Source organism: Theropithecus gelada, chromosome 9 (genome assembly GCF_003255815.1).
Source record: "Theropithecus gelada isolate Dixy chromosome 9, Tgel_1.0, whole genome shotgun sequence".
NCBI lineage: Eukaryota > Metazoa > Chordata > Mammalia > Primates > Cercopithecidae > Theropithecus > Theropithecus gelada.
Window position 1 is genome coordinate 45,145,321 of NC_037677.1, and position 23,344 is coordinate 45,168,664.

At 45.7% G+C, this 23,344-nt stretch overlaps 1 protein-coding gene across 1 annotated transcript in view; it reads right to left on the reverse strand.

Annotated features, from left to right (window-relative positions):
• Positions 1-11,158, reverse strand: part of WDFY4 (WDFY family member 4) — a 298,615-nt gene extending 287,457 nt beyond the window's left edge. The window contains exon 1 of the mRNA XM_025396309.1: positions 11,103-11,158. The gene's annotated coding sequence lies outside the window, so the exon portion shown is untranslated. The remainder of the gene's footprint in view (positions 1-11,102) is intronic.
• Positions 11,159-23,344: the final 12,186 nt, after the last annotated feature.

The window sequence follows — 23,344 nt, forward strand, 5'->3', positions numbered from 1 at the left end:
CCCAGTCTCAGCCTAGACACTTCTTTTTGCCTTCATCACCTCCCCCTGGGCCAGCCGCTGAGTGTGTCCAATATCGGGTCTCCTCACAAGGAGCTGGTTTGTTGGACGTCAGGACAGGGCCTTAGAGACGTGGGCCTGAGCATGGCCAGACAGGGCTGCATATGAGGATTTGGCCACAGTGAGGAGGCAATGTGGAGACACAAGCAGGAGGGCTGCCTCCAAGACCAAGCCTGTGCTAGGGGATGCCACATCAGGGCCAGGTGGAGTCAGGGGCAGCCATGTAGACAGCAGGTGGGAGAGCAAGGAGTGGGCCACTCAGGAGGTTCCTTGTGGGCCCTGTGTGGCCAGCTCCTCCTCAAGGGAGTGCCAGGAGCAGGCACAACTGCTGGACTCATGGATAACTCCAGCAATCACCTCAGTGCTGCCCTAGGCATCACCAGTTAATGAGTGTCCCCACTTCTTACCTAGGCCAAGGGCTGAGTGTGCCTGCAGGCAGAGAATGATAAGTCCCAGGGCCCTACACCTGCTTCAAAGGACTCATGAGGAGATAGAGGCAATGCAGGTGTTTTCCAGAAGTTCAGGGGATCCCCTGAAGACTAAAATGGAGACTCCCATTGGAAGGAACTAGGCAGGTCAGCAAAGCTTCCTTGGCTCTCAAAACTTCCTTTTTTCTGATTCCAGTCCACACTGGGCTCCTGGCCAGCACACACCTCTATGGTTTTTGCAACAACGGAATACAGGAACTCACAGTGTCCTGCGGAAGGGGCTGGTTCTGTATCTCGGTATGTGTACCTACTTCCACATTGCCAAAAATGGCCAGGGAGCAGTTCCCCTGGCTGGCGCCTACCATTTGGCTATGGTTGAGCTATCATGATGGGGACAAAGACCTGAGCTGGAGACAGCACAGGTTACAAGAAGCCCCAGCCCCTGTGGAAAGGTGGTGAACCTCTCTATCCTGGGAGCCAATCGGGGCTTGGTCTCCACTGAAATGTAAGAAAATATTCCCTTAGGTAAGAACGGCCATGGAAGAGTGACCATCTACTAACAGAGACATCAACGTTCTCTACGCTTAGAAAACCAATAAGGTAGGCATTACTATTCCCACTGTACAGATGGGTAAAGCGAGACTCAGAAAACAAGAAATTTATCTGAAATCAAAGAGCTGACAAGCATCAGAATCAAGGTCAAACCCAGGTCCCCTCTTCCAGCACTCAAGGCTGGCTTCAGGCAGTGGTCAGTGGTGGTGGAATATGCCATGGGGGCACCTCAGGTACTAGCTGAAGCCTGCAGTGTTGCAGGAAGTCCCTGGCTGGACTTGCATAGTTGTTGCTGACCCCCAGCCATAGGAGATCCAAGCCAGACCCGCTGTCTGCCCACAGCTACACAACAAGCTGAGAGGCCCAAAACAAGACTCTGTGATTGCACTCTTGCCCCAGAGAAAAGCAGATCCCTGGGAGCCTCGAGGATAAGGGTTCATTAGCCTTGGACAACATGGACACTCCTTGGCCAGCATTCCCTCCACAGATACCAGCACACTCAGTGTCAGTCAGTTGTCCACCAGGCAAAGCCACTGCTCTACTTGGTGTGTTCTGTGTAGTGGGTCTCTGGATTATTAAACATGCAAGGAGCAGGATCACCCTCTGTCCACACCCTGGACTTCAAATATCAGGGAGAGCAGGGGGCCAGCAAGGAAGCAGATGCAGTGGGACAGTCATTGGGCAGGGTGGTGGTGACTATGGGGCAAGAGGAGGCTTGTGGCCCAGCCTAGAAAGGGTGGAGAAGTCTGGGAGAGCTTCTTAGAACATATGGCACTGGTGGTGGACACTGAAGAGTAAGGACGGACCCTGGCAGTATGTGGACAGGCACTCCGGGCAGCCTGAGTGAGTGTCTGGCAAATTGCACAGGTGTCCAAGAAAAAGCAGGGACAGGGGCTCAGGGGTTGAGTGAGTGCATGGTGAGAGGGCCCTGCAGAGCCCAGAATGGCAGGCCGATGGACATGGACATGGTGCTGTCTCACGGAACAGTCCTGGGAGTCACTGTGGGGCTCTCAGAAGAGAGTGACAGGAGCACCTGGCCGCTGCCTGTCACTGGTGATTCTGCCACCAGGAGCTCACAGCCTGCTAGGAGAGGAGACAGGGAAAGGGATGCTCTAATACATGGGAGTGGAGGAGGCTAGGGGGTGATGGAAGAGGTGTCACAGAAGCAGTGGCTTTGGAGAGGGAGTCTGAGGGAGGTAGAAAGAAGCTATGAAACAGGCAGGTTAGAGAGAAGAGGAAGGAGAAACAAAGCCACAGGACAGGCCGGGCTTAACTAGACCTGGCTTTGCTCAACTGGGAGGGATGTGAGCAGGAACAGGGCAGAAAGCTTGGGCAGGGACTCCATTAAGAATGTCTCCAGACTCTGAGCAACCCCCATCTGATTCCTCACCCTCCAAACTCCCAGAGAAGGAAAATCACAGGGGAATTTTGCAGGATCGTTTATACCTCATGTGCTAAGGCAAGAAAGATTTTGACACATTTCCAGATGGCTTGGTTTGCTCACACAATCATCCCATTTAGCTTATTAAATTTCAAGAATAATTTGGTCAGAATAAGCACACAAAAATCACAAGTGAAGCTTTGAAACATATCTGGAAGTATGCATGCCTGGCTCCTCAGGAATTAAAGATCTCTTAGTTCTCTGGAATCATCAAAGCACAAAAAAGTGAGGGCACAAACCACCTACGTCACAGATAGAGTGACTCATTTTCTTGGGTTCCCTGTCCTCTCTTGTGCCAGGCCAATCTGGACCCAGAAAACTCTTGCTTTTAGGTTAGAGAGAAAAAGAGACACTATCAGGTGCAGCTTGGCTCCTGATGCTTTTCACCTAAGAGAAGAGAAAGGAAATATACTGCTAGCCACTGGAAGTAGGGGCTTCAAGCTCCAAGCTGAGTCTCTTTGCTTTTATGTGACTCAGTTTCCCCACCTGTAACATGAAGCATTTAGAGTAGATGCTCCTTAAGGATCTGTCTGCCAGTGAAGTTCTGCTGTTCAAATTCGCCCAGGTTCACAATCTTGATTTCTCCTCTGAGAGCTGAATATTTGTTTAACCAGAATGAGTCTCCCACAAGCTGGCAGACCTCTTAATGTGCCAGGAATAATTTTCTTAATTATTCTATGTGCTGAGGAGGTGGGAGGATGGCATCTGAATAGAACAGAAAGGGCTCAAGGGACCTAAGAATGCCACCTGCGTGGGTGACACAGGTCCTCTGGGTGTGCCTTCTATGAGGCTGGTAGCCCAAGGTGGGCCCGGCACTAACCCCTCTGCTTGCTCATCTGTTCCCTGGCTGCACCATGATAACGCTCCGCCTCCAGGCTCCCCTCCACCTCCAACCCACTCCACACTGTCAGACTTTACAGCACAACTCCAGATGTCCCTCCCCTGAGCAAACGTCCTCCACAGCTCCCATGTTCTCTGGGAACTTTCCTAAGCTTGTGGCCCTGATGATAGGACCCAACCCCCTCCTTGCCTAATTTCTCCCTGCACCCCCAATGGGGTTAAGCTGAATCCACTGATCACTCACAACCTAACCCCTCTGGTTGGAAAGCTCCTCCTTCAGCACCACAGTCCAAATCTGCCACCTTCCAGACACAGCTCTTGGCTTCCCCCCTCAACACAAGAAGCAACCCTGCCCCTCTCCACTTCCAAATTGCTCCTACTATCAGGCCATCCTGCCATTAGAAGGCAGCCATCACCAGCAGGCAACAGCCCTTTCCAGTTTTCAAGGCTGCATCAAGATATGATCTCAGTAATTACAGCAGGACAGTCAGGCAGACGGTGGGCAGCAGGGCTTTGATCGTTCCATGTACAGGAGAAAAGGGAAGCTTGGCAGTAAAAGCCCTTGGCTGGCACAGTCCGGCAGGCCACACAAAGGTTGGCCTGCATTAATTCCCAAATCAATCATTTTCCCCAGTGCCTACTGCCTATAACAACTGTGGCTCCCCTCTCGTTCCTCCTTATGTCATCGTTATTCATGAATACTCTCTCTTTCTCACTCTTGTATTTCCTCAGTTCAAAGTCTTTATCGATTATAAAATGCCACAGTCATTTAATTAAAGCACTTTGGGAGGGAAAATCATCACATTAAATACACACTTCAAAAGTGAGATGATTCAGACACTTGCAATTTTGTGAGGAAGGAAGTATTTTGTGGAACAAAGGCAGTCTTCCATGGGGGTGATTGTGAGGGTCTCACCACTTACAGAGGTGTAGACTCACCTGGGGGCACTGCCCCTCCCTTTTGTCCCTGTCACTCCAATAGAGTTAAGGTGTCCTGGCCCACAGGTCCACAGGTGTGTGAGGCTAAAAGGAAATACAAGAATCTGTGATCTGACAGCAGGGCAGTGCCCTGGGCTTTTCCCCTTTTGAACATCTGGGCATTTGCCACCCTGATCCACCTGGCTCTTCAATCGCCCTTCACACCCCTCGAAGGCTGAGACCACGTGGAGCTGCTGTGCATACACTGGATGTGCAGGCTTGGTTCTTGGGTGGGCTTAGGAGCCTGTGCCCTGCGACTCACACTCTTCATCCTGGGCTTCGTCACCCTTTTAATTGCTACCCTCCTTCCTCTCCTAAAGAACAGGCATTCTCAGGGCAGAAATACTGGGGACAAACAGCTGCAGGGGTGCTCGACCCTGCCTCTGTTATAGCATCTGCCACCCTGAAGCCTTCTGCATGCAGGGACACTCTACCTGGATTCTGTCCACAGTTGCTCGGTGGGTTCCTGGCAGCGTGTTGCAACATTGCTAATTGCTCACATGTTTTAGCCAACCTCCACACAGTTTCTTTATGTGTACATGCATTTATCTTTGACTACATTTCTCTTTCTAGTTTGTGCTTATCCTTTTAAAAGCTGACATTAGAACGCTACTGAGAAATGTTCTTATTATTACATGGAAAACACAAAAATCAACAAACATTTCTCTTTATGCCTACTAATTTTCACATCCAAGTGATGGCAGCAGCAGGCAGTCTGGTACAGCCACTGCCATCATGCAGTGATGGCCACTGCAGGGAGAGCAAGGGGAGGAGGCAGACAGCCCCCCAACTCCAGCAGCCCACTACCCTGGGGGCTGCCATGATGGAGCCAGGCCGGGTTGCCAGCCGGCCAGCAGGGGAGCAGCATGATGGGACAGCATGGTCAGGCAGAGAAGGGTGCCAGTGTGGAGCTAGGGCCAGGCTTTGGGGCCAGGGTGGAAAGTGGGAGTGGTGCCCGCTTCAGAGACCCAGCCAGTGGTACAGCCACGGCACCCACCCCACCAAGGGTGCTGGGCTCCTGGGCCTTGGGAGGAAGCTCTCCACGGGCCACCCAGGGCAGTATCTCAGAGTCTGCCATCCTAAGTCAGAGTGACCACCTAGCCTGCCACTTCCCACATCCAGCCCAGGCCCTTGGTTAGCTCTGCCCCAGTGGCTCCTGACAGCCTTGGCAACAGGGGGAGCTCCTGGTGATGTTGCCCTTGTCCCATATTCTGGCCTGGACCCAGTGAGGATCAGGAGCCTCTGCCTTAGGCTATGATGAGGGGAAGGGGTTGAGGGCCACTTGCACTGGCCTTCAGATGTCCTTTGGCATGAACAGCTAGGGCACCATGGAAGGCAGCAGAGGGCAGACAGGCTCCTGGGTGGAGGGTGGCGGGTCCCCAGTAAGGTCCCACCTTCAAACCAGGGAGGGCCTAAAGGCTGGGGACTGGGTTACCAGACCCAGGAACCAGAGTGGGGACTTGTGTTGCCTTTTTCAGGCTGCTCATGGCCATACATGGCCCAACTGGCTCTCATTTCCTCCCATCTGAGGTCCATAAAAACCCTGGATTCAGCCAGAGCAGAGCAGAGGATGGGGAGACGACTGGATGACCAGCTGCAGGGAGGAGCTCCTCTCTGCTGAGAGCTGGGAAGATTATAGGAGGACCAGCTACAGAGAGGAGCTACTTTCTCCAGGGCCTCCTCTCTGCTGAGAGCTGCGGACATAGGGACAACCAGCTGCAGAAAAGAGATACCCTCTCTGCTGACAGCTGAGCACTCATCAGGACAACCTGCCTATAAAGAGAAGCTACCCACTGCGGGTCTCCCCTTAGCTGTTCTAACACTTAATAAAGCTCCTCTTCATCTTGCTCGCCCTCCACATGTCTGCATCCCTCATTCTTCCTGGATGCAGGACAAGAACTCAGGCAAAGGTGCCACTGGCCACATAGGTTTCTGGCCAGAAAAAGCAACACCCCAAACATCCCATATCACAAGTATATTTTGCTTGTAATTAATGTGAAAATGATTTAGTTGCATTAATCATCCATCATATCATAAACATGTTCTACATTGCCCTTTTCCTTAAAGTATCAGACCTAGTGACCATGGAGCATCCTCTCAATGGATCACCCATAATTGACTCTCCCTCTGTAACAACTGGATGCTCAGATTGTCTCCACTGCTGTCATGGGCAATGCTGAGGGGAAGGAACCCTGCTGCAATGAATTTGTTTCCTATGAATTCTCAAAAGAAGAATTAATCATTCAGCCGAAAGGGAGGAACCACTGTCATACTCCTGCCAAATATTCACTATTCCTCTCTAGAAGTGTAACTTCTTCAGCCCTTTAGTGGTAGTCTGGTCTAATGCAAGTGCACAGGCTTTAAAATCAGGTGGAACTAGGGTCAAATCCCAACTCAGCCACTCACTATTCGAGGGCAAAGAACCTTACGTCTCTGAGCCTCCATTTTCTCATCTGTAAAATGGGAATAATGAAACTTATCTCATCTTGAGGATTGAGTTTAAAGTACAAGTGCCTGGTTTATTTAGGTACTAAATCCATTATTCTTAGCTTGTATATTTTCTTTCTTCTTGGAATTATTTGGTTCAAGTGGCTTTTCACTTCTCCTACTTCTCATCCATCTTGAACTGTGTTCCCGTGAAAGCCTCTGGCCAAAGAACAAGAAGTATCATTCTTCTAAAGCCTACTGTCCAACAGAAGTATTAGAAATAGAAAGCCAGGCACAAATTCCAGCCACATGTGTAATTTCAAATTTTCTGGTAGACACATTTTTAAAATAAAAATAAATAGATTAAATTAATGTTTAAAGTATATTTCATTTAACCCAATATATCCAAAATATTTTCACTATGTAATCAATATTTTTAGGTACTGAGGCATTTTATAAATTTTGTTGGTAGTTTGTAATATCTTTGAAATCTAGTGTGTATTTCATACTTACAGTGCATCTCAATTCACATCAGCTACATTTCAAGTATGGCTAGTGGCTTCTGTATTGGATAACAAAGGTCTAGACTTTGATATTTAAGCTTTTAAAGAGTGCAGATACCTCAAAGGGGATTGACAGCCAAGGGTTTAGGAGATATCATCTATCTGCATTTTGATGGTTTATAGCACTTGGAGGGAGATTACAAATGCAAGCCCCTAATTGTAAATAAAATGGGTAGCAACTCTAAGGGGTGGCTCTAGGAACTCTGAGAATTTCATTTTCCTTACCCTCCTACACAAGATATCTTCCTTCTTTCTCCCAGTTGGTCAAGTTGCCTTGCTTGTCTACCATGAAGGTCACTGGGGTGGGGGTGGAGAGTGCAAAGACTTCCTTTCTTCACATATTGTCTAACAGGCAATTCTACCTTTATATGACCAAACTCATATTTCTGATCACCATCACCTTCCAAATCTGCTTCTACTGCCCTCAAGCCAGCTCAGTAGGCAACAATCTCATTCGTCCTGCTGCTCTCGAGTCATCTTTAGCTTCTCTCTTTCTTCCATCCTCTATACCCTAAATGTCATCAAATCCTACCCTCAAAAAATTATCTAGAATCTAACCACTCTGACCACCTCTCATTATCTCAACTATTATCACTCTGGGCCAAGCCACCACCACCTCTAGCCTGGGTTATTGCAAAAGCCTCTGAACTGGTAGTCTTGCTTCTTCCTTTGGTCTCCTACAATCTTCACACAACACCCAAAAAGATTCTTGTTTAAAATGCAAGCATTTTTAACAAGAATCAGTCCAAACAGCAAGAGTCCAAAAATGTATTTTAATGACAATTGACACAACATAAAAATATAAACCACTTAGGGATATATCTAGTCGAAATATGCACTACTGCTATAAAGAAAATAATAACATTGTATTTAAATACTTTAGAGAAGATCTAAATAAATGGAGAGACAGACCACATTCATGAATTGGGAAAGTCATTTTCATAAAGATATCACTTCTTTCCAAATTATATTACCATTCAAATCTGAATATAGTTTTTTTTTTTCTGTTGAAAGCCAATTCTGAAATTTATATGAAGGAGTAAAATACCAAGATTTTCAAGACAGAAAGGAAGAAGAAAAGAATGGAGAGGCTCTTTCTAGATATCGAAATTTATTATAAACCTGTGGTTAACAATATTGTCTAGTATTGGCAAAGGGTTAAACAAATTGGCAGAATAGAGAACCAGGAAAGACCCCCATGCACATGACGACTCAACTCACAACAGAGCTACCATGGATCGGTGAATAAAGAATGGCCTATTAGGCCGGGTGTGGTGGCTCACGCCTGTAATCCCAGCACTTTCGGAGGCCAAGGTGGGTGGATCACCCAAGGTCAGGAATTCAAGACCAGCCTGACTAACACAGAGAAACCCCATCTCTACTTAAAAATCCAAAAATTAGCCAGGTACGGTGGTGCACACCAGTAGTCCCAGCTACTGGGGAGGCTGAGGCAGAAGAATGGCTTGAACCCAAGAGGTGGAGGCTGCAGTGAGCCAAGATCATACCACTGCACTCCAGCCTGGATGACAGAACAAGGGTGGCGGGTATTGGTAATCTCAGCTACTAGGGAGGCTGAGGCAGGAGAATTGCTTGAACCTGGGAGGTAAAGGTTGCAGTGAGCTGAGATCATGCCATGCCATTGTACTCCAGCCTCGGTGACAGAGCAAGACTCTATCTCAAAAAAAAAAAAAAAAAAAAAGGAAAGAAAAAAAAATGGCCTGTTAAATAAATGGTGCCAAGACTCTTGGTTATCCATATGGGAAAAGCAAAATAAAATGAGGTTTCTTCCCACCTCATGCCATACAGAAAAGCCATTTCCAGGCAGACTAGAGACTTAAGTGTAAAAAGTAATATTATAAAATTATTTGAAAAAATATGAGAATAATTTTACAACCTTACAGTGGAGAATTTCTTAGATAACACAGAACAAGTATAAATCATAAAGCGACAGATGGATAAACTTGTTTGAAACTAAGAAATTCAGTCATTAATAAAAACCACAGGAATATAAGGAGACAAGGCACCAACCAATGGAAAATATTTGTTATATATATAAATGATAAAAAGTAGTATCCAGAACATGTATTGAATTATGACAAATCAATAGGATAAAAGACAGGTAACCCCATGAGAAATGGACAAAAAATGTGAACAGGAAAAGGGACCCCAAATGGCCACTAAACACTAAACATATGAAAAAGATGCCCAACCTTAGTAATTTGGGCAATGCAAATTAAAAGCATGCTAAGATAGCTTTTCATTTCTACCAGATTGGCAGAAATACAGTACCTGACAATACCAAATGTTGGTGAAGATGTGGAGCAACAGAAACTTTGGTGCATTGCTGAGGGTTGGGTAAAATGAGCAAAAACTTTGGAAAACAATGTGGTGACAGCCAGTAAGGCTGAAAATATGTATAACCTATGACCCACCAATTCTATTTCTAGAGTATATACCCTAGAGAAATTCTTGCACACATGCCCAAAGATGCATGTACAAAAATAGTTCTAGCAGCACTGCTTATAATAGAAAAAAAAAATAAACTCTTGAAATATCTCAAGTGCCCATCAGTAGCATCTCAGATAAATATATTGAGGTATATTCATCTAATAGAATACTATACTGCAGAAAACATGAATTATTTACAGGTACATGCAACAATATGAAGGAATTTCAGAAACATACTTTTGAACCAATTAGGCAAATTTTAAAAGAATATTTAATTCCATGTTTATGGAGTTCAACAGCTTGCAATCATACATATATAGCAATTTAAATAGGGGATGTAAAACTAGAAAAAAAAGCAAAGGAACGATAAACCCAAAATTCTGGACAGTTGCTGCTTCTGAAAAGGGAGGGAGAAGGATGGGTATGAAGAGGACTTCGAAGATGATGCTCAGCTTTAAAAAATCTAAGGTATCAGCACACAGGGTTTATGCTACTTTTATTACTTTTATCTTATTATGGTCTTTCTAAATTTTCTTTTCTTTTCTTTCTTTCTTTTTTTTTTTTTTTTTTTTTTTTTTTTTTAGAGATGGAGTTTCATCATGTTGTCCAGACTGGTCTCAAACTCCTGACCTCAGGTGATCTGCCCCTGTTAACCTCCCAAAGTGCTGGGATTACAGGCGTGAGCCACTGTGCCTGGCTGAACTTTTCTTTTCTTTCAACACTGAAAATCTTCCCAAGTTCATGGAAGAATAGCCCAGGTGCTCAGGATGGAGAGACAGGAAGGGCCTCCCTAACCTGACCCTGTTCCCTACCTCGCTGGCCAGAGCCCCAGACATGCCCCTTACCCCACTCTACCACACCAACCTCCACCAGGTCTCCGCCTTCAGACCCTTGTCAAGAACACTTCTCAGAAACCCACAGGGCTCGGCCTCCCTCAAACAGGTCCCCTCTCAGAAGACTAGAGCCATCCCCACCCTCCCAAGACCCCCACCCTACCTGCCACTCTCCCACAGGCTGAGCACCACAGACCCCTGTCCGCTTTGACCAGAGCCTGGCAGGGTGTCGCTTCTCAACACCTATATGTTAAATAACTAAATGAATGACTATACACAAACTCATATTAAAATTAGTGTGCTCCGTGGAAAGAGTAATACATAGCGTCCTTAGTTATCAAATCAGCTCCTCCCTCACTTTAGATAGGTTGGGACAAAGGATCGGTTTAGTGTTTTAGAAGTTTCATTTCAGAGGAAATGAAGAATCAGTCCTTACTGAGCAGGTGGCCCTGCTTAGGCAGAAAATGCCGGCGTTTCAACGGTTTGCTGTAACAATTCAGATGAGGGAAGTGAGCCCAGGGAGGCACCTACTTACCAGAATCCAGTGAGTAATGGCAGGGCCAGGACAGACCAGCTCCCTCTGAGGCTCGTTGGAAATGGCCCTCCGGCTCTGCACTCCTCAGAGACCTATGCGGGGTCTTGGAGGGCGAGCCTTACTGTCGGCCTACTCTCTCCGCCCCCTTGACAACCAGGAAAGCCCGTGTCAGCCCTTCCCAGGAACCCTTTCATAGCAGGACCCCGAGAAAAGACTTGACCTGACGTCGGAGGTCAAGGAGTGCTGCTGGAGCTCAGCCTGACTCCCAAACCTCAGCGGTGACACACGCTTCGGTAGACCCAGGCCCTGGAATGGCCCTGACCACATGGGCCGCCCACACCACACACACTTCCTGCTCCCCAGCTCACCTCCTCTCCCACATCCACAAACCCGAACCAGGCACTGGGTCACATGTGCCCCCATACTCAGCCTCCCAGGAGGCAGCCAGTAGGCCCCACGCTGACAGGCGGGGCCCACATGCCCTCCTCTAGGCTAGCCTGGCTTGGCCAAGAGCAAGGTGGCCTACCTAGAGGGGTGGTCGTCAGCGCCTGCAGATATCAGATGGCATGGAACCCCTCATCCCCAGCCGCAGCCCCTCAGGCTCGGGGGAAGAGGACCCGGCCCCGCATCGTCAATCTTCAGCGCCGTTTCACTCTGAATCACTCGCGCTGGGTCTCTGCTCATTTCCTGGAGAAAGCAGAAGTGGAGAGCAGGCAGATGCGTGACTCTGCCCGCTCTCCAGCGGACCACGGAGCTGCTGGAGTTCTGGCGGGTGACTTGGGTTCTGCAGCAAGGCCCCTTGGGTCTGTGCACTCTCCGTGGTCAAGCGGTGCTGGGTGGGGCCAAGGACAAAATGGAAAGTACAGCTCGGCCCTAGAAGAGTAGGTCTGGATTCTGTGTTCCCTCTTCACTAGCCATGTGACCACTGGTGCACATCTCTCCTCTCTGGGCCTCTGGCAAAATGAGAACAATGATCGTGTTAGGTGAATCTAATCAGAGGCGCGTTTCAAGCGCACCCCTGGACATGGCATGGGTTCGACAGCCCTCGCCCCACAAAGCTCAGGGTTGCCCACTTGAATTTCTTCCTCCCCTATCCTCAGATCGAACTTGAACCACCAATCAGGACCAACCAGTGTTGGTCCTCCTGCAGCCAACACTGAGGCAAGGATGAGAGGACATCTAAAACCATAGAATGGAAGTCTCTGAAACTCAGACTCCAAATTCTCATTCCTCTGAGTATATTAACTAGGCTGAATTATCCATGTCACCTATCCATAACGGCATCTGCACAGGATGAACAAGCATGTCCTTTCACACACAATCCTGCTTGTGCTCTGTAAAAGGAGAATTTTGCCACAGAGCAAGGGCACTTGTTAGCGCTAATGCCTGATCCTTGACCCTCAGTGCAGCTCATCGTCTGTCTCTAGCTCACAAAACCAGTGGACCATGCATGACTGACTGAGAGGCAGCAGCAACATCACTTGTTATGAGATGGAGTAAGGCTCCAAGATTGGTTTAAAGCGGAAAATAACATTTGTCATAAAACCTCACCCTCCACCAATGCAAACTTGTCAGTAGACAGCAGCCAAAATAGTAGATCTGTCCAGCTGCACTCCAGCCTGGGTGACAAGGCTGAAACTCTGTCTCAAAAAAAAAAAAAAAAGAAAAGAAAAAGAGAAATTGAAAGGATACATGCAGTGCCAGCCAGGGGAAAGAGAAAACCTTAGAGAATTTGCAGTGAAGTGTTTGTTGTATATGATGAAAATACCTCCCTCATTGTCACCAATGAAATCATAAAATCTACAAGATATTGCCTGAAATCAGAGGCCTATGGTAAGAGCAGATTAGACACAGGACCTTCCACAGAGGCAGTAAGGGTGGCCAGCATGGGACAGGCCAGGACCCCATGCCTGTGAATGCCCAAAGGAAGCACGGAGAGTCTGTCATAGTGGGAGTTCGCAAAGTCTGCTGGAGGGCCCTCATGCACCCAGGTCTCCTACCTTCTGCCCTCCCCAGCACCTTGCTGGGTAGCCAACAGCAGGCAGGTAAAGAGCACTAAATTCAGAGCTAGAAACTCAAGGTTGAAATTCTCACTATCTTAACTGAGATAATTGACATCTTTAAGTCTGTTTCGTATTTGCAGAATGAAAGAATGCCTTGTTAGAAGGAACAAGTCAAATAACATTTGCAAGAGAGTTTTTAAACACTAAAAAGGGCTCTGCAAATGCAAGCTTTTATTAGTGAGAGAGTTGCCCAAGCTAAGACATTGAAGCAGCCAGGGCAACTATGAACTGCCCATGTAAATGTTTTGTTGATAGGCAATGTGAGATTCTCTGATTTTTAAACAATTGCCCCAAAATGGCAGTTTTACTTCTGCATCCAGTTATGATGATGTGACTGATACAGGACATACCCTCCTACTGAAAGCAACTACAAAATAGTTCAAATACATAAGATAATTGTTTTCAGGCATTGAATAGCAAGACTGATCCTTGAGATAAGGAAAACACACAAGGTGAACCCCACAATTGCCCTGGAGTTTTTTCTAGGGATGCTTTTTCTGCTGTGATGCAGGTAGGTGGGGCCCCAGAGACAGTAGTGTCCCTGAACTAAAAAGGTTTAAGTCAGAGTTCAAAGCTGCTGAAGGTGCTGGAATGTTCAGGGCAGGTTCCTGAGGAGAGTGTGCCTTTTGGGAACTCATTGTGTGTGCCCTTGGCCAAGGATTCCTATGTGTGCACAGAGTGAGACTCCAAGAGACCCAGCAGGGGTCACTTAACCCAAGACCAAGCGCTAAAGGAGGTAACAGAGAATGTGCAGAGCTTGGAATGTTGCAATTGCATCCCATGGAGAGTGGAGAGACTTCACTGAGCATTGTGAGACTTCACTTCGCACCTCAGAGCCCTCACCCCACCAAGCTCAGAGCTGCCCTGTTGTATTCCTTGCTCCCCAATCCTCAGATCAAACTTGAAACATCAATCAGGGGAGTCCTCCTGCAGACTAACATGAAGGTAATGATGAGAGGAAATTTAAAACCGTAAAACTCTGAAGCTCAGACTCCACACTGGAGAAGACCCACACCCTAGAATAAAAGCCATGAAGTTGGAACAAGTTCAAAATTGAAATAAAATAGCTCTATGTGATAAGTTACTTTTATGAGTTAACTTGACTGGGCCATGACGTGCCCAAACATTTGGCGAGACATTATTCTGGGCATGTCAGTAAGGGTATTTTAGGATGAGATAAATATTTGAATCAGTAGACTGAGTCAAGCAGACTGTTCTCCCTAATACGCATGGGTGGCTTCCAACAGTTGAAGACCTGAATAGAACAGAAGGCTGAGTAAGAGGACACTTTGGCTGCCTGACTCCTTGAGCTGGAACATCAGTCATCTCCTGCCTTTGGACTGGAACACTTACACCACTGGCTCTTCCGATTCTCAGGCCTTTGAACTCAGACTGCACCTTAAGCCATTGGTTCTTCTGGGTCTCCAGTTTGTTGACTGAAGATCTTAAGACTTCTCATCCTCTATAATCATGTGAGCCAATTCCTTATAATAAATAAAGAAATAAACAAACAAGAACATGTATGCATGTACATATATAGATATGTACATATATATGCTTATATATGTATATCCAATTGGTTCTGTCTCTCTGGAGAACCCTAATATAACCAAACAAAGCATAAAAGAAGCAAGTCTGACAGAATTGAAAGGATAGTCCAGTAATTTTTTTTTTGAGACAGTCTGGCTCTGTCCCCCAAGATGGAGTGCAGTGGGGTGATCTCGGCTCACTGCAACCTTCACCTCCTGGGTTCAAGCGATTCTCGTGCCTCAGCCTCCCAAGTAGCTGGGATTATAAGCACGTGCCACCATGCCCAGCTGATTTTTTGTATTTTTAATAGAGACACTGTTTCACCGTGTTGGCCAGGCAGATCTCAAACTCATGAGCTCAAACGATCCCATCACCTCACCCTCACAAAGTGCTGGGATTACAGGTGTGAGCCACTGCAGCCAAGGAATTTAACTGCCAACCAGAACAAAACTCAACATACTTTAAAGGAAGAAAACGTAATGCAGCCTCCTTTCAATTTAACATCCATACTATCTAGCACACAGTTAAAATTAGTAGAAATCTGAAAAAGCAAAAGAATGTAACCCATAACAAGAAATAAAAAACTCTCAATAGAAATGAACCCCAAGGTGAACCAGATGTTGGAATTATTTCATAAGAACTTTAAAGCAGCTATCAGAAACATATTTAGGAACTTAAAAAAAAAGCTGGCAAATTTCAGCAAAAAAAAAAAAAAAATAGAAAATATAAGAAGATTCAAATGTAAATTCTAGAACTGAGAAGTATATCTGAAGTAAAAAATTTGTACTGATGGACCAACGGCAAATTGGTGACCACAGAAAAAAAGGGTTAATGAACTTGAAGACTTATTAATAAAAATTATACAATTTGAAGGACAGAGGGGAAAAATATTGAAGAAAAAACACAAACTCAGCTGCTCTTGGGACAATATGAAACGGTATAATATATGTGTAAATGGGGTCTCAGAGAGAGAGGAGAGCAGAAAAGCACATTTGAAGAAATGATGTTTGAAATTTCCCAGATTTATTGAAAAACAGCAAGTTGCAGACATGATAAGTTTAGTGAAACTCAAGCATCACCAAGTGCAAAGAAAAACCTTACTTAGCACATCATAGTCAAGCATCAGAAACAAAAGTATTATCTTAAAACAGTCAGAGAGCAAGAAAGCAGTCAGAAAGAAAAAAATGTTACATAAAGAGAAACAAAAATACTATTTAAGGCTGATGTTTTATCAGAAGCAATGAATGCCATAAGAGAATAGAAAGACATCTTTAACATGCTAAAGGAAAACAACAAATATTGTTAACAAGTAATTCAATAGCCAGTGAATGTCTCTGTAAAAATGAGAATAAAATACATTCATTTCAGGTAAGTGAAGCTGAGATCATTCATCTCCAGCATCCTTGCACTATAAGAAATTCTAAAGGCAGTTTTTGAAGCTGAAGGGAAAAGACGCCAGATGGAAACTTGGATCTATAGGAAGAACAGAAAAGCACTCTTAATAGCAAATGTGTGAGTAAATAAAAACAAACCATGTACTATTCATTGTTTTAACTTCTTTAACAGACTATGACAGCTTAAAGTGAAAATTGCAGTACTGTACTTTGGAGTTGATAGCATATGTGGATAGAATGTATTTCACAACTACAGCACCAAAGAGTGAGAAATCAATGGAAGCATATTGTTGCAATCTCACATTTTACATAAAAATAGTATGTATTATGACAATTTACTCTAAGTAAATTATTTCACAAGAACTTTAAAGCAGCTATCAGAAACATATTTAGGAACTTAAAGAAAAAGTTGGCAATTTACTCTAAGTAAATTGTCATAAGGATATGTAATTTCTTCATGGCTTTGTGACAAAGATGTCAGAAAAGTAAAAGTTTAGTTCCAATCAACAAACACACACTGAGCATCTCTTCTGTGCCAGGTCCCAGGTAGGCCCTGAAGAAACAATGATGAACAGGGCAGAGCTGCTATGAAGGTTACTTCCTTGCTGCAGAGCAGTCTACACCAGTCGTTCAAGTTGGCAGGTAGTTCTCCCCCATATAGCAATTTAGGAATACTGCTCCATTGTCCCTTAGAGTCTTGTCATCTGCATCCAGTCTGTAAAAAAGGAAAGGAAGTGGACAAGACAAGACACACCTGTGCCGATAAAGACCCAGCCTCTGAGTGGTCTACATCACTTTGGCTAACATGCCATTGTAACCACATGGCCATATCAAGCTGCAAGGAAGACTGGGAAGTGTAGATCAGCCATGGGCCAGCCTCAGTCCTGTTATAAGAGAGAATGCACTTTGGTAGCCTGTCGGTCTCCACTATGATCTCTTCAGAGCACTTACCATCACTTATCAGGGCAATATACTAAAAAGTTAATAATTATAAAATAAATATTTTTCTGACTTTTAAAATAAAGCATGTTAATTCTAAATAGTATGTAAAAATAAAAAGAAGAAGGAATAAAATAAAACTCACTAATACCCTCTGCTGAGCAATAGCATTTCAGTCTTTTTTTTCCATGTTTACCAAAGTATATTTCTTTGGTCTTATTTTTTGTTCTTAACAAATTGGAATCATGCCATATATTCCCCTTCATAATTTGTTGGGTTTTTCTTTCACTTAATTCATCACAAGCACTCCCCCACTTCATTACTAGAATGTATTTTCTATACCATCTTGGGAGAAAAAATGAAAACTATTTACACAGCAACAGGACATGTTTAACAGATCTGGAGAGAAAGCAGCTTCCTGGGTGCTGGTTGCATTTCCATATTCCCCAAGAGAATCATAATTAACTCCAGAAAAAGAGAGAGGATCCCACCATCAGACTGTACTTTCAGGGAGATGTGAGTACTGGTGCAAACGGAAGATAAACCCACAGGACACCTGGAGCCTGCAGGAGAAATAGTCAATACCACTGCTGACATCCCATGAAACTTGGAGAAAGGAGGGAGGATTGGAAAACTACAAATGAGTGAATTCTGTCATAATTTTCGAAGCTGGCCTGAAGATCCAACTCCATATTGGTAGAGTTAACATAAAACTCAAAAGGAGCCCACTGAGAAGATGAAGAACCGTGAGCCATCACCAGGTGAATACAGGCCATTCAACCCATTTCAATTGGCATTAGGATTTTCCAGGACCAAGTCCTAAGCTGGGTTTTGGAGGCACAAATAATAAATAAGAATGCTTTCCCCAATGAGCTTTCAAGCTAAGAACAAGTCCTTTAGGCTAAGCACATTTATCTTTGGTGTGTGAGATCAAGAGTGCTGGCATCACTTTTGGTATGAGCTCCAATAAGGTGCTGGATAAGGCCTCTCATGATTTATGCATCCATGTATTCCTCTACCATCTCCACACCACCATATGCCTGGTACTGTGCAAGATGCCTAGTGTGGCGAGATCCAGTCTGTCTTTGGGGGAGTTCATAGACACCACACACACGATACAGGTCTCACCCACCACACACAGACTCACATCTGTCATGCCAAAATGGTTTAATTTTAGGGAAGTAGGAATAAAGAGTTGAAACTTCAGTTTAACTCTGAGTGCTTTATTTCTTCACATCAGTGATGCAGCATTGCCAGAAATGAGGTTCTATCTACAGAGTTTCCACTTTGAGGAAGGTCCTGTGGGACCAGAGGGAGGATGTCAGTGAGCAGCAGCCTTGGAAGGGGAAGGGGAATGGCAGTATGGAAGGTTAGGGAATGCTTTGAAAAGACATTCATGGGAAACAAAAGCCTTTTCAACAAGTGATGCTGAAACGACATGGTTACCCGTAATGAAAACAAATCAAGGCACTTTTGTTGAAAATCAATTGACCATAAATGCATGGTTTTATTTCTGGGTTCTCTCTCCTGTTCCATTGGTCAATGTGTCTGTTTTTATGGCAGAACAGTGCTGTTTTGTTTACTATAGCTTTGTAATATATTTTGAAACCAGATGGTGATGCCTCCAGCCTTGTTCTCTTCTTTTAGCTCAAAATTTGGTGTATCTTGTGGCTCCATATGAATTTCAGAAATTTTTTCTGTTTCTATCAAGAATGACTTTAGAATTTTGGTGGGGATTACATTATTTCTTAGACACAAATGTTAAAAACTAAAGTTGCCATGGTCCTAGGAGAAAACATAGGAGAATATCTGTGCAATTTGAGAGGAGACAAAGTTTTTCTTGGACAGGATACAGAAAGCAATAACCAAAATAGAAAAGATTGATAAATTAGACTTCATCTAAATTTAAAACTTCTTTTAATCAAAGACACTGTTAGTAAATGAAAGGCAAGTCATGGACAGGGAGAAAATATTACTGACCAAGGAAGTATCCAGAGTATATAAACAACTCTGACAAATCAATAATCAAAAGATGAACAGCCCAATAAAAAGCAGAAAAACAGACTTGAAGAGACACTTTATCAAATATATATATATGTATATATATCTCCAAATGGCCAAAAAGCACATGAAAAGGTGCTCAACATTATTAATTATTAAGGAAGTGCAAACTAAAACCACATTGAGACACCTCAGCACATTCGTTTACAATGGCTAAAATTTTAGAGACCATCAACATTAAATGTTGCAACTGGAGCAACTAGAATGCTCCTACATTGCTGATAGGAATGTATAATGATGCAAACATTTTCATAAACAGTTTAACAGTTTCTTAGAAAGTAAAATATACACTTATCATGAGACCCACCCACCAATTTCACCACCAGACACTTAGCCAAGAAAAATGGAAACACATGTCCACGCAAAGATTATGCATAAATATTCACGATGGCTTTATTCATAATAACTAAAAAGCAGAAACAACCCACGAGTTCATTAATGGGTAATCAATAAATGATCCATGATATATTCATACAGTGAAATTCTACTCTACAGTTAAAAAAAAAAAAAATCCAGGCCGGGCGCGGTGGCTCAAGCCTGTAATCCCAGCACTTTGGGAGGCCGAGACGGGCGGATCACGAGGTCAGGAGATCGAGACCATCCTGGCTAACTCAGTGAAACCCCGTCTCTACTAAAAATACAAAAACTTAGCCGGGCGAGGTGGCGGGCGCCTGTAGTCTCAGCTACTCGGGAGGCTGAGGCAGGAGAATGGCGTAAACCCGGGAGGTGGAGCTTGCAGTGAGCTGAGATCCGGCCACTGCACTCCAGCCTGGGTGACAGAGCGAGACTCCGTCTCAAAAAAAAAAAAAAAAATCCAACTATCGATACACTGTTCAACACGGATTCCTTTCACAGGCACTAAGCTTGACTACAGGAGGTTGTACACAAAAGAGTCCATACTGTGATTCCATTCATATAAAATTATCCAGCAGGCAAAACTAACCTATGGTGAAAAAAATCAGAACAGCAGTTGCCCTGGGAAGGGGCTATTGATTGGATAAAAGCATAAACTTTGTGAGGTGATGAAAATATTTAATATTTTCATAGGAATGTGTGTTACAATTGTGGAACAAATTTGTCAAAACCATACAGATAAGATTTGTGCATTTCAACACGCATAAAATTGTACGTTGAAAAACTATGAAAATAATTAAGTGGGGTAAGGAGTGGGTATAAATGAAACAAAACCGGCAAAATGTTAATCCAGGTTGAGGCTGGATGTTGAATATATAGTGGTTCATTATATTACTGTACTCAGTTTATAGATGTTCAATTTTTTTCCATAATAAAAGTTTTTTAGAAAAAAGAGAGAGAGGCTGGGCACAGTGGCTCATGCCTGTAATCCTAACACTGAGGATTAGGAGGCTGAGGGAAGTGGGTTACTTGAGATTAGGAGTTCGAAGCCAGCTTGACCAAATTGATGACACCCCATCTCTACTAAAAATACAAAAATTAGCTGGGTGTGGTGGCATGCACCTGTAATCCCAGTTACTCAGGAGGCTGAGGCAGGAGAATCACTTGAACCCAGGAGTCGAGGTTGCAGTGAGCCGAAATCATCAGCCTGGGCGGCAGGGTGAGACTCTATCTCAAAAATAAAAAACAAAAAATTTAAAAAAAGAACGAAAAGAGAGAGAGAATTAGAGCAGGAGGGAAGGCTAGGTATTTCAGAAATTAAAATATGCTCTACATTTTTTTTTTTTTTTTGAAACAGAGTTTCACTCTTATTGCCCAGGCTGGAGTACAGTGGCATGATCTGGGCTCACTTCAACCTCCACCTTCCGGTTTCAAGTGTTTCTCCTGCCTCAGCCTCCCAAGTAGCTGGGATTAGAGGTGCCCTTCAACACGCTCAGCTAATTTTTGTATTTTTAGTAGAAATAGGTTTTCACCATGTTAGACAGGCTGGTCTTGACCTCGTGATCTGCCCGCCTTGGCCTCCCAAAGTGCTGGGATTACAGGTGTGAGCCATCATGCCTGGCCCTAAATCTTTTATCATGGAAACAGTGTGTCATGGGAATAAACAGAGAACAACGAAACGGAATAGAAAATCCAGAAATAGCCTCAACTGTGAAAATGTATCATACAGAAAGGTGGCATCTCAAATCAGTGGGGAAAGATGGACAGTTAATAAACGTTGTTGGGATAACCAGGTAGACATACGCCAAAAAATAAAATTAGATCCATTTACATGACTTGATAAAAGTCAAATGAATCCATTGTTTACAAGTAACAAACAAAATCATACAAACCCCCAAAGATAAATAAATAAAGAGGATTCACAAGGCATCTAGCAGGTAATAGTGAGTAGGTGGCTCTGGAGAAGTGGCCACCCAGCAGGTCAGTCCCAAGTAGATGCCAGGTTCAAGGCTGATGAGCATGGGGAGCCTGGGTCTGGATAGTTCCAGCAGGAAAGGACACAGCTGGCCAGCAGGGAAGGTGGCCCCAGAGGCTGCTTGGAGGCCTGGAAAACCAGGGGAGATCAAAGTAAAACACGAGTTCATTTCAGAGGTGTGTCTGTGAAATGAAGCTAATGACGTCGCTGCTGACAGCTTGTTGAGGGATTCAATGTGGTGGGGTGAGTAAGGAGCATAGCCAAGCCTCCGGCTCTGAGATAGATTCTGTCCATATCATTCTCTCCTTGGAGCTCGGTTTTCTCATCTGTAAAGTGGGTACATCGATCCATACCTGGCAGAATCATGAAAAGCAAGTGCACAGAGCACCTGGCCCAAAGCCTGGCACGCAAGTGGGCACACGGCAAACGTAGCTGCTGCATCACGGTCATGTTTATTCCTTGTCATTATTATCTTTTGTGCCTCTCCTCTCTGGGCTGTCTGTGGAATGGGGAGGAATCTGTTGAACTAGAGGGCCCATCAGGTATCTTCCCCCTAGCACTCTGCAAGGAATCCATCTGCACTTCTGAAGGTGGCCTGGAGATTCTTCTATTTCTCTCCCTGCTGTGCAGTCCCTTAAGAGAGGATTAACCTGGGAAAACCCCGTCCACCGATATTTGAATATCTCACCTCAGCGGCCAGGGGGCGGAAGCCCCAGAGCAGCCTCCAGCACTACCGGGCCTCTTGCTGAGCGAGGTTTCTCACCAACAGCCCCAGGGGCCAGTGCTGGCGTCCACCCCAGCCCCGCCGAGAGAGACGCTTTCTGCTCGCGCACCTCAGTTTGGCCGAGTGAACACCTGCACCACCCAAGTGCGGTGGGGGGCGGATCTGGCCGGTGATGGTGATCAGGTGACTGGGTCAGTGGGGGTCAGCCCCCTAGTCAGAGAAATCGCCCAAGGCCAGGACACCATCTCCCAGTGAACAAACCTGGCTGTTCCCGCCACAACCAGGGAGGCACCTGGGAGAGGCGCGGCGGGGGGCAGCCTAGACAGGTCTTCTCAGCCAGGGACCGGAGCCAGACGCTCCTGTCCCTAGGAGGGCGCCTTACAGCGGGTCATTGAGAGACTGCCCAGGGACACACAGGAGGGGGCACGCAGAGTGAGAAAACGCCAAGGGGACTATGGGCCACTTTCTCTGGGCCTAGGAGGCTGGAGCTGGTGGGGACAGAGTGCTGCGTGAGGTCGAGGTCGGCAGCCTCCAGAGAGCAGCGCGGGAAGGCGGGGTGGGGGCTTCGCTGGTGGACCTGCGAGCTTGGGCAAGGTTGAACACTTTTCCGTGGAGGAGCTTCCTTCCCGGCTCCTGCGGGGTTAAGTGCAGGAAACGCCTGCCTCCTTTCCTCGGGGTGCAGATCCCTCACCCGGGCCTCTCTGCTGCTTTACAGCCCCTCCTGACAGCAGCTTTTGTCAGAGGGGAAGCCCGGGCTTTGCAGGTGGGGCCGGCTCCACGCTCCAGTGGCTGCCTCGCCCCAGCCCCTGCGGCCTCCGCTGACGCCCAACCCTGGACACGCCCCACCAGAGCCTGTGCCCTGTGCCTTGAGCTTGGCCTCAGCCTCCACGGTGGAGAGGAGCCTTGGGGATCCTGCCCCAGGGCACCGTCCCCAGGCGGAAGGGGCAGTTCCTGGTCCTGCCACCCTTTGCTGGGGCGGGGACAAGAGGAAAAACCTTTGGAGTCAGACCAGTGATCTCGGGGGCACTGAGGCTCGGTTCCCTCATCAGAAAATGAAGATCACAGCTGTTTCACAGATTTTGTTTTCATGATAATTCAATAGAGTAAGGGTGTGAAGCTGGCAGACCTGGAACAGCCCCCTTCCCACCAGGGTCCTGCCTGAGGGCACGTCAGTGACTGCACAGTGCATTTCCAGGGCCTCC